The sequence below is a fragment of the Gobio gobio genome (assembly GCF_949357685.1).
Source record: "Gobio gobio genome assembly, chromosome: 4".
In the NCBI taxonomy this organism is placed as follows: domain Eukaryota; kingdom Metazoa; phylum Chordata; class Actinopteri; order Cypriniformes; family Gobionidae; genus Gobio; species Gobio gobio.
In genome coordinates this window covers 57,902,760-57,910,345 of record NC_137100.1, presented here as the reverse complement: position 1 = coordinate 57,910,345, position 7,586 = coordinate 57,902,760, and positions in this window count along the sequence as shown.

Sequence of the window (7,586 nt, the reverse complement as noted above, 5' to 3'; positions counted from 1 at the left end):
GTGACGCCATAGTCTAGTAATCCATAGGCCATCTCATATTTTCCTAATGTCTTGTACCGTTGTTAATCATGGTATCACATGGATGGAAATATGTAGATGACGTTATGCATAATAAAATTAGGCATTGTAAGCTCCATATATGTTTATTTTGGGGAGGAGACGCGCATGTACACACAATCTTCCATTGACTTTATAAAGGGAGTTTTGAGCAGGTTCTGGCGTATATGCTTGGTTTAATAAACCTGAAAACGTTTGTGCTTCCACAAAATCTAGCTTTTGTGATGAAATCTTTCAGGATGAAATCTGCCTGAAAGAAAAATTGCTTCCTTCTGCTCTGACAATGTTCCACAACTCGAAGGATTGTTTTTTCCCACAGGACTATGTTCCAATCCACATACATATAAATATACATACACATATTCTAAGTTTTTATGGCCTATGTATATATATATATAGTATTGAAACATTTATATATGTGTCTGTTTCTCCAAAGAAGTTGTCACTTAAAAGGCCTATATGTAGAATTCAGAAACCCTCGTTATTAGCGACACCGGTGGACGTTAATTGAACTGCAGCCTGCAACGTATTGCTCATGCTCGCACTCAATGATGTTTTAGTAACAAAGTTTGGGAGGAACACGTTCTAATTACCCACTCAATCAGTATGAGAGGAGGCCTATATATATATATACATAGCCGACTCACGTTCCTTGACAGTTTTCTGCATCCCTCCACCACCCCGTCTCCTTATACTCATCTGGTTACTATCCTAACCAGAGATACGGGGGAAGTAGGCTACTCTGGGTTCAGCCCAAATTCCGAGCTTGGAGCCCTCCCCTTGGACATCACGGCAAATACACACACGTTATACTCTATCTGTTTATTTGTAAGTGTGAACTCGTGAAACACACAAAGTGACTGAATGTGATTCAAGGCCCCAATTTACTCATGGCCAGGGGCGTTGCTAGAAGCTTTTTACTGGGGTATGAGCCTCAACGTTTTGCTGTTCCCCTAGTCAAATTTGACTGACAAATCATTATCTGATAAGGTAGATTAGGTTACAGTAGATATATCCGAAAATATGCTTTCCTATTCATTTTACTTTGTCGTTTAAATAATTTGAATTATTTAAAACTTGAAAATCTTGTGCATCCTCTTAATCATATGCCTAAGCCCGCACACTCACTGTGATCCTCCTCCTTCACTTTTCCCCCAGATCCCCCAATAAAGTACTTTGGTAACATTTAGGAATCGCCGCATCCTGCGGTGCACATCCAACTCCGCCCACATCCAATACGTCATCTTGTGATTCCCCATCCCTCGATTTGTTGTAGGTTTCCGATTGAAAGGGTTTTTAGGCTTAAGGTTTTAGGTGGGTTTCAGTATGTAGGTTCCAGATTAAAATGTTTTAGTTTTTTTTTAGGTGTAAGGGTAGGTTTTAAGTGGGTTTTATCGTGGTTTGTCATAAAAAGAGAAGTATAAAGTAAAACAAATATAAGAAGTAAATGAAAAAGATTTGTGTGAGTCTTCTCGATGCTTCTTCCTCTTTCCAAGTTAATGAAGAAGCACGATTTTTCTTTCACAAACCACTTCACTAGAAATCCCGCCCTGCTGCATTTAATTGGTTAAGGTTAGAGTGATGGGTAGATTTAGGGATCAGTGTTTGGTGTAAGCAATCAGTACTGTGACTGACATTACCAATACAATCTTAAGAAACGACTGCAGGGTGGAGTTTCTGCTGAAATGGTTTCACAAGTTCACACTTACACACAATTAGAGGGAGTAAAGTTTAATGCGCATTTGGCGTGATCTCCGGGGGGAGGGCTCCGAGCTCGGAATTTGGCCCGAACCCAGAATACTCCCCCCTGTATGTAAATGGTTAGGACTAGAAGTGTGGAGAAGGGGTGGTGGAGGGATGCTGCTAAACTGTCAAAGAATTGAGGTGAGACTGCTGAATATGTATACACCCCTTATCATTGATTGCTGAGTGCTCTCCACTGTGGTTGGATGTCCAACGCAGGCGAGATGCACTCACTGCAGAACACAAGATCCAGGGGGTGGGGTTGGATCTAGATCCAGATCCAACTCCTCACACTTTACATACTTTGCTATATTACTGCAACAATGGAGCCGCAAACTTCACATACTTTTGAAAATCCAGCATTTAGTTGATCCTGGTAAGCGCTGGATCCAACCCTAAACCTACCCAACTCCACCCCTGGATCTGGATCCAACCCTAAACCTACCCAACTCTACCCCTGGATCTGGATCCAACCCTAAACCTACCCAACCGTACTACGTACGTTCAGCCACCTACTCCAACCCTAAACCTACCCAACTCTACCCCTGGATCTGGATCCAACCCTAAACCTACCCAACTCTACCCCTGGATCTGGATCCAACCCTAAACCTACCCAACCGTACTACGTACGTTCAGCCACCTACTCCAACCCTAAACCTACCCAACTCCACCCCTGGATCTGGATTCAACCCTAAACCTACCCAACCCTACTACGTACGTTCAGCCACCTACTCCAACCCTAAACCTACCCAACTCCACCCCTGGATCTGGATCCAACCCTAAACCTACCCAACCCTACTACGTACGTTCAGCCACCTACTCCAACCCTAAACCTACCCAACTCCACCCCTGGATCTGTATCCAACCCTAAACCTACCCAACTCCACCCCTGGATCTGGATCCAACCCTAAAGCTACCCAACCCTACTACATGTGTTCAGCCACCTACTCCAACCCTAAACCTACCCAACGCCACCCCTGGATCTGGATCCAACCCTAAACCTACCCAACCCTACTACGTACGTTCAGCCACCTACTCCAACCCTAAACCTACCCAACTCCACCCCTGGATCTGTATCCAACCCTAAACCTACCCAACTCCACCCCTGGATCTGGATCCAACCCTAAAGCTACCCAACCCTACTACATGTGTTCAGCCACCTACTCCAACCCTAAACCTACCCAACGCCACCCCTGGATCTGGATCCAACCCTAAACCTACCCAACCGTATTATGTACGTTCAGCCACCTACTCCAACCCTAAACCTACCCAACTCCACCCCTGGATCTGGATCCAACCCTAAACCTACCCAACTCCACCCCTGGATCTGGATCCAACCCTAAACCTACCCAACCTTACTACGCATGTTCAGCCACCTACTCCAACCCTAAACCAACCCAACGCCACCCCTGGATCTGGATCTAACCCTAAACCTACCCAACTCCACCCCTGGATCTGGATCTAACCCTAAACCTACCCAACTCCACACCTGGATCTGGATCCAACCCTAAACCTACCCAACCTTACTACGCATGTTCAGCCACCTACTCCAACCCTAAACCTACCCAACGCCACCCCTGGATCTGGATCCAACCCTAAACCTACCCAACCGTATTAAGTACGTTCAGCCACCTACTCCAACCCTAAACCTACCCAACTCCACCCCTGGATCTGGATTCAACCCTAAATCTACCCAACTCCCCCCATGGATCTGGATCCAACCCTAAACCTACCCAACTCCACCCCTGGATCTGGATCCAACCCTAAACCTACCCAACCCTACTACGTATGTTCAGCCACCTACTCCAACCCTAAACCAACCCAACGCCACCCCTGGATCTGGATCCAACCCTAAACCTACCCAACTCCACCCCTGGATCTGGATCCAGCCCTAAACCTACCCAACCGTACTACATACGTTCAGCCACCTACTCCAACCCTAAACCTACCCAACTCCCCCCATGGATCTGGATCCAACCCTAAACCTACCCAACCGTACTATGTACGTTCAGCCACCTACTCCAACCCTAAACCTACCCAACTCCACCCCTGGATCTGGATCCAACCCTAAACCTACCCAACCATACTACGTACGTTCAGCCACCTACTCCAACCCTAAACCTACTCAACTCCACCCCTGGATCTGGATCCAACCCTAAACCTACCCAACTCCACCCCTGGATCTGGATCCAACCCTAAACCTACCCAACTACACCCCCTGGATCTGGATCCAACCCTAAACCTACCCAACTACACCCCCTGGATCTGGATCCAACCCTAAACCTACCCAACTACACCCCCTGGATCTGGATCCAACCCTAAACCTACCCAACTCCACCCCTGGATCTGGATCCAACCCTAAACCTACCCAACTACACCCCCTGGATCTGGATCCAAACCTAAACCTACCCAACTCCACCCCCTGGATCTCGTGTTCTGCAGTGAGTAGCTACTGCGAAACACTTCTCGTGTCTGTGCCCCAGTGATGAACAACTTTAAAAACGACCCCTTTTCATTCTTTGCTTAGAATAAAAAATAAGTTGGAAATACTTTTGCAACAACATACTGTTAACAGACTGTTAACTGTTAACATTTAGATGAATATGTAAATAAGAGCTGCACGCTTTCCTCTCAATAACAAAATAAACATACAATGACAGCGGTCAGAAGGCAGCAGTTAAAAAAGCATCCGATCGAAGCGATGTGTATATGTTTGTGGATCCATACCGGCATCATTTTGACAGATGAGGTAATTAAAATTACACTGTTATGATAGTTTGATTATAAAGTTTGTTTGAGACTATAGTTTGAATTAATTTGTTTTCTCACGTCACATCCTTTTCATTTTCCCGGCAAAATGGTCCCGAGTCCTTAACATAAAAATCAATCAACAGGCTTTCGTTGACATCAAAGAAGGACTCTTTTAAGTTTCGTTACAAGCTGTTCACACATTGGTACATTGAGATCAGAGTTTGCCACATTAGCATTGGTTCACACCAAAAAAGAGATTAATACATGAGAATTCTTACACATAGCTCCTTTAAATGAAACACACCATAATCTCCTAAAATCAAAAGTTCACCTTTCTTTTCTGCATTACCTTTAATGAACATTTAAGGACATGCATTTTAAAATGGTTCTCTTTAGAAAGAAGAGCAAAGAACTCCACAAGTTTTGACATACAAATGTTATTTTATTATTAAGTAGATGCAAAGTTCTTGCAGTATATGCATTAAAATGGCAAATGTTTCAATGTTCAAAGTTCCACAATAGAAGATTCACAGCGGAAATTGATCGGAACAGTTTCTTTTAGCAGCAGCAAAGAACAAACACAAAAAGAGAAAACAAAATCCTGTAAGCTTCTTCTCGGTCCAGTCACAGAAGAAGGACGCGATCACAACAGTTAAACAGACACAGTGCAGGTTAAGAGAAAAACAGGACGGTAACATCATGCATTCAGAATAATGCTTCAGGTTCCCCCAAACTAAGTCAAGATTAGACATCATATTCACGTAATATATTACAAGCAACTCAGAGGGACAAAACCAAATCAATACCCATAATCAAAATACATTCTTAAAAAATTCTCATATATATTTAGATATTTACTGTACCTTTTAATATATGCATGTGAGTGTTTCTTTTTTGCCAGACTTTTTATAATCACAGAGTTTAAACGGTGCAAAACCCAAATGTGGGGAAGGAAACATTCAGTGTTAACAGCATACATAGAACAAGAATATTCGACAACAGAAAGCAAAGTCCCTTAAAATCAAATTACCTCACGTAATATTTTTCATGCCAGAGGTCACTCATAACTCAAAGTTTCCCTAGCAAATCCAAAGCAAGCTAGGATCTAACCGAACACACATTTCAGAAGCTTAAAGGATTCATCTCCAGAAACCTGTCCTTTTAAAGCCATCAAAAAGGCATTGCATGCAAAAATTGAACTATGCGCACCATTGATTTTTTGCTCTCTGCTGCAAGCGTTAACCCTTTAATACGAAACAACAACTACAACGGTTGCTCTTAAACCTCAAGAAGAAATCCAGGTCTCAGTTGGATTCAAAGAAAAGGGTCATCGTAGCCATCTCTCAGAAAAAGGGATATAGAAGTATAATAAAGCATTTTTGCCAATTTCTCCTGGATACTGAAAATCAGAGTTTCAAGGATGTTTCATAAAAGAACCAGCCTAGAGAGATTTTTAAAACTCCTGAAGTCTTTTCAAGGATGTTTCATAAAAGAACCCGCCAAGAGATTTTTAAAACTCCTAAAGTCTTTTCTTACAGTTTGCTTGAGATAATTGCACATTGCATGATATTTAAAAGTGGCCTCATCTTAGTTTTATTGATCTTAACTCGTTCCCCACCAGAATTTTTGGAAAAAAAAATTGCCAGCCAGCGTCAGCATTTTTTATAAAAAAAAATGTTAGGGCCCACAGAATTTTTTTTGTATGAACATACAATATAGAAAAAGAAAGAGCAGACCCTCTGCTTTTAAACGACAACAAAAAACAGTTGAATTTTGAGCATTTCGACATTTTGAGCAAAAAGCTTTAGAGACCCTATTTTAACGATCTGAGCACATGGTCTGAAGTGCTTGGCGCAGGTGCACTTAGGGCGTGGCCAAATCCACTTTTGTTAGTTCAACAACGGAAAAAACAGTCGGCGCACCAGGCAAATGTTCTATTCTCTTAATGAGTCATGGATGTGTTTTGGGCATAATGTGCAATAAACCAATCAGAGTCTCGTCTCCAATTCCCTTTAAAAGCCAGCTGCGCTTGCACCATGGCGGATTCGCTATTTACATGGTTATTTTACACCATTTTTGTTGGTCAATGGCACAGTCGTTTTTAGTTGCTTCAAAATAGCAACGTGCCAACAATGCGTCTGAACACACCTCATTTTCAGACCAGCACGCCCATGGGCGAACAGATAGGCGCGAGTGCATTTGCTTTTAAAACAACGTGGCGCTGTACGTGAAAATGATATCTGCGGCAGACTGAAACTAGCAAGAAACACTTGCATCGCGCCTGGCGCCACATTGCGTTGCTGATCGCATTATTTTACATATTCATCTTCTTACATATGCTATCCCTTGTTTCTGCTTCTTTTTCGCCTGCGTTTTGATGAGGAGATTCTGTACTAGAAGATGCATAACAACAGTGAATAATACACAGAAATCCGGAAAATTCCTTCAATGGCGGGGAAAGAGTTAAAATCCAACCAGTTTTCTTCAAATCCACAATTATGTTTTTATTCACTGAATTAATTTCAAAAAGTAAGAAGTTTTAGTGTATCAGGAAATAATAATAATAATAATAAAAAAAATGATATTGAGGGCTAGTTGTTAACAAGACAAACATTAAAAACTAACCACTTTAGCACGTTCAGATCCTACGGTTCAGATGCATGGTAACCAGTGTGCCGTCAATTAGCAGTGTGTGTCATTTACATGCGATGATATTTTAAGGTTTCCTTTTTCCAGTGTAATTATACATTCAAGTACTGAGTAATATTAATTAACTACATGTACTTACTATAGGGTTAAGTTTAGGATTAGGGTTTGGTTTAGGGTTAGTTGCATGTAATTATGCATAATTTACTTAATACTATAGTAAGTACATGTAATGTGTAACAAGGACACTGTCAAATAAAGTGTTACTGTAGTGATAATTTATAAAGCGTAGTTTTCTAATTTGTCTTCTACACAGATGGCAAGCTGGCATACATTAACTCTTTCCCCACCAGCGTTTTTGACAATTTCATGGCCTCCAGAATGTTTAG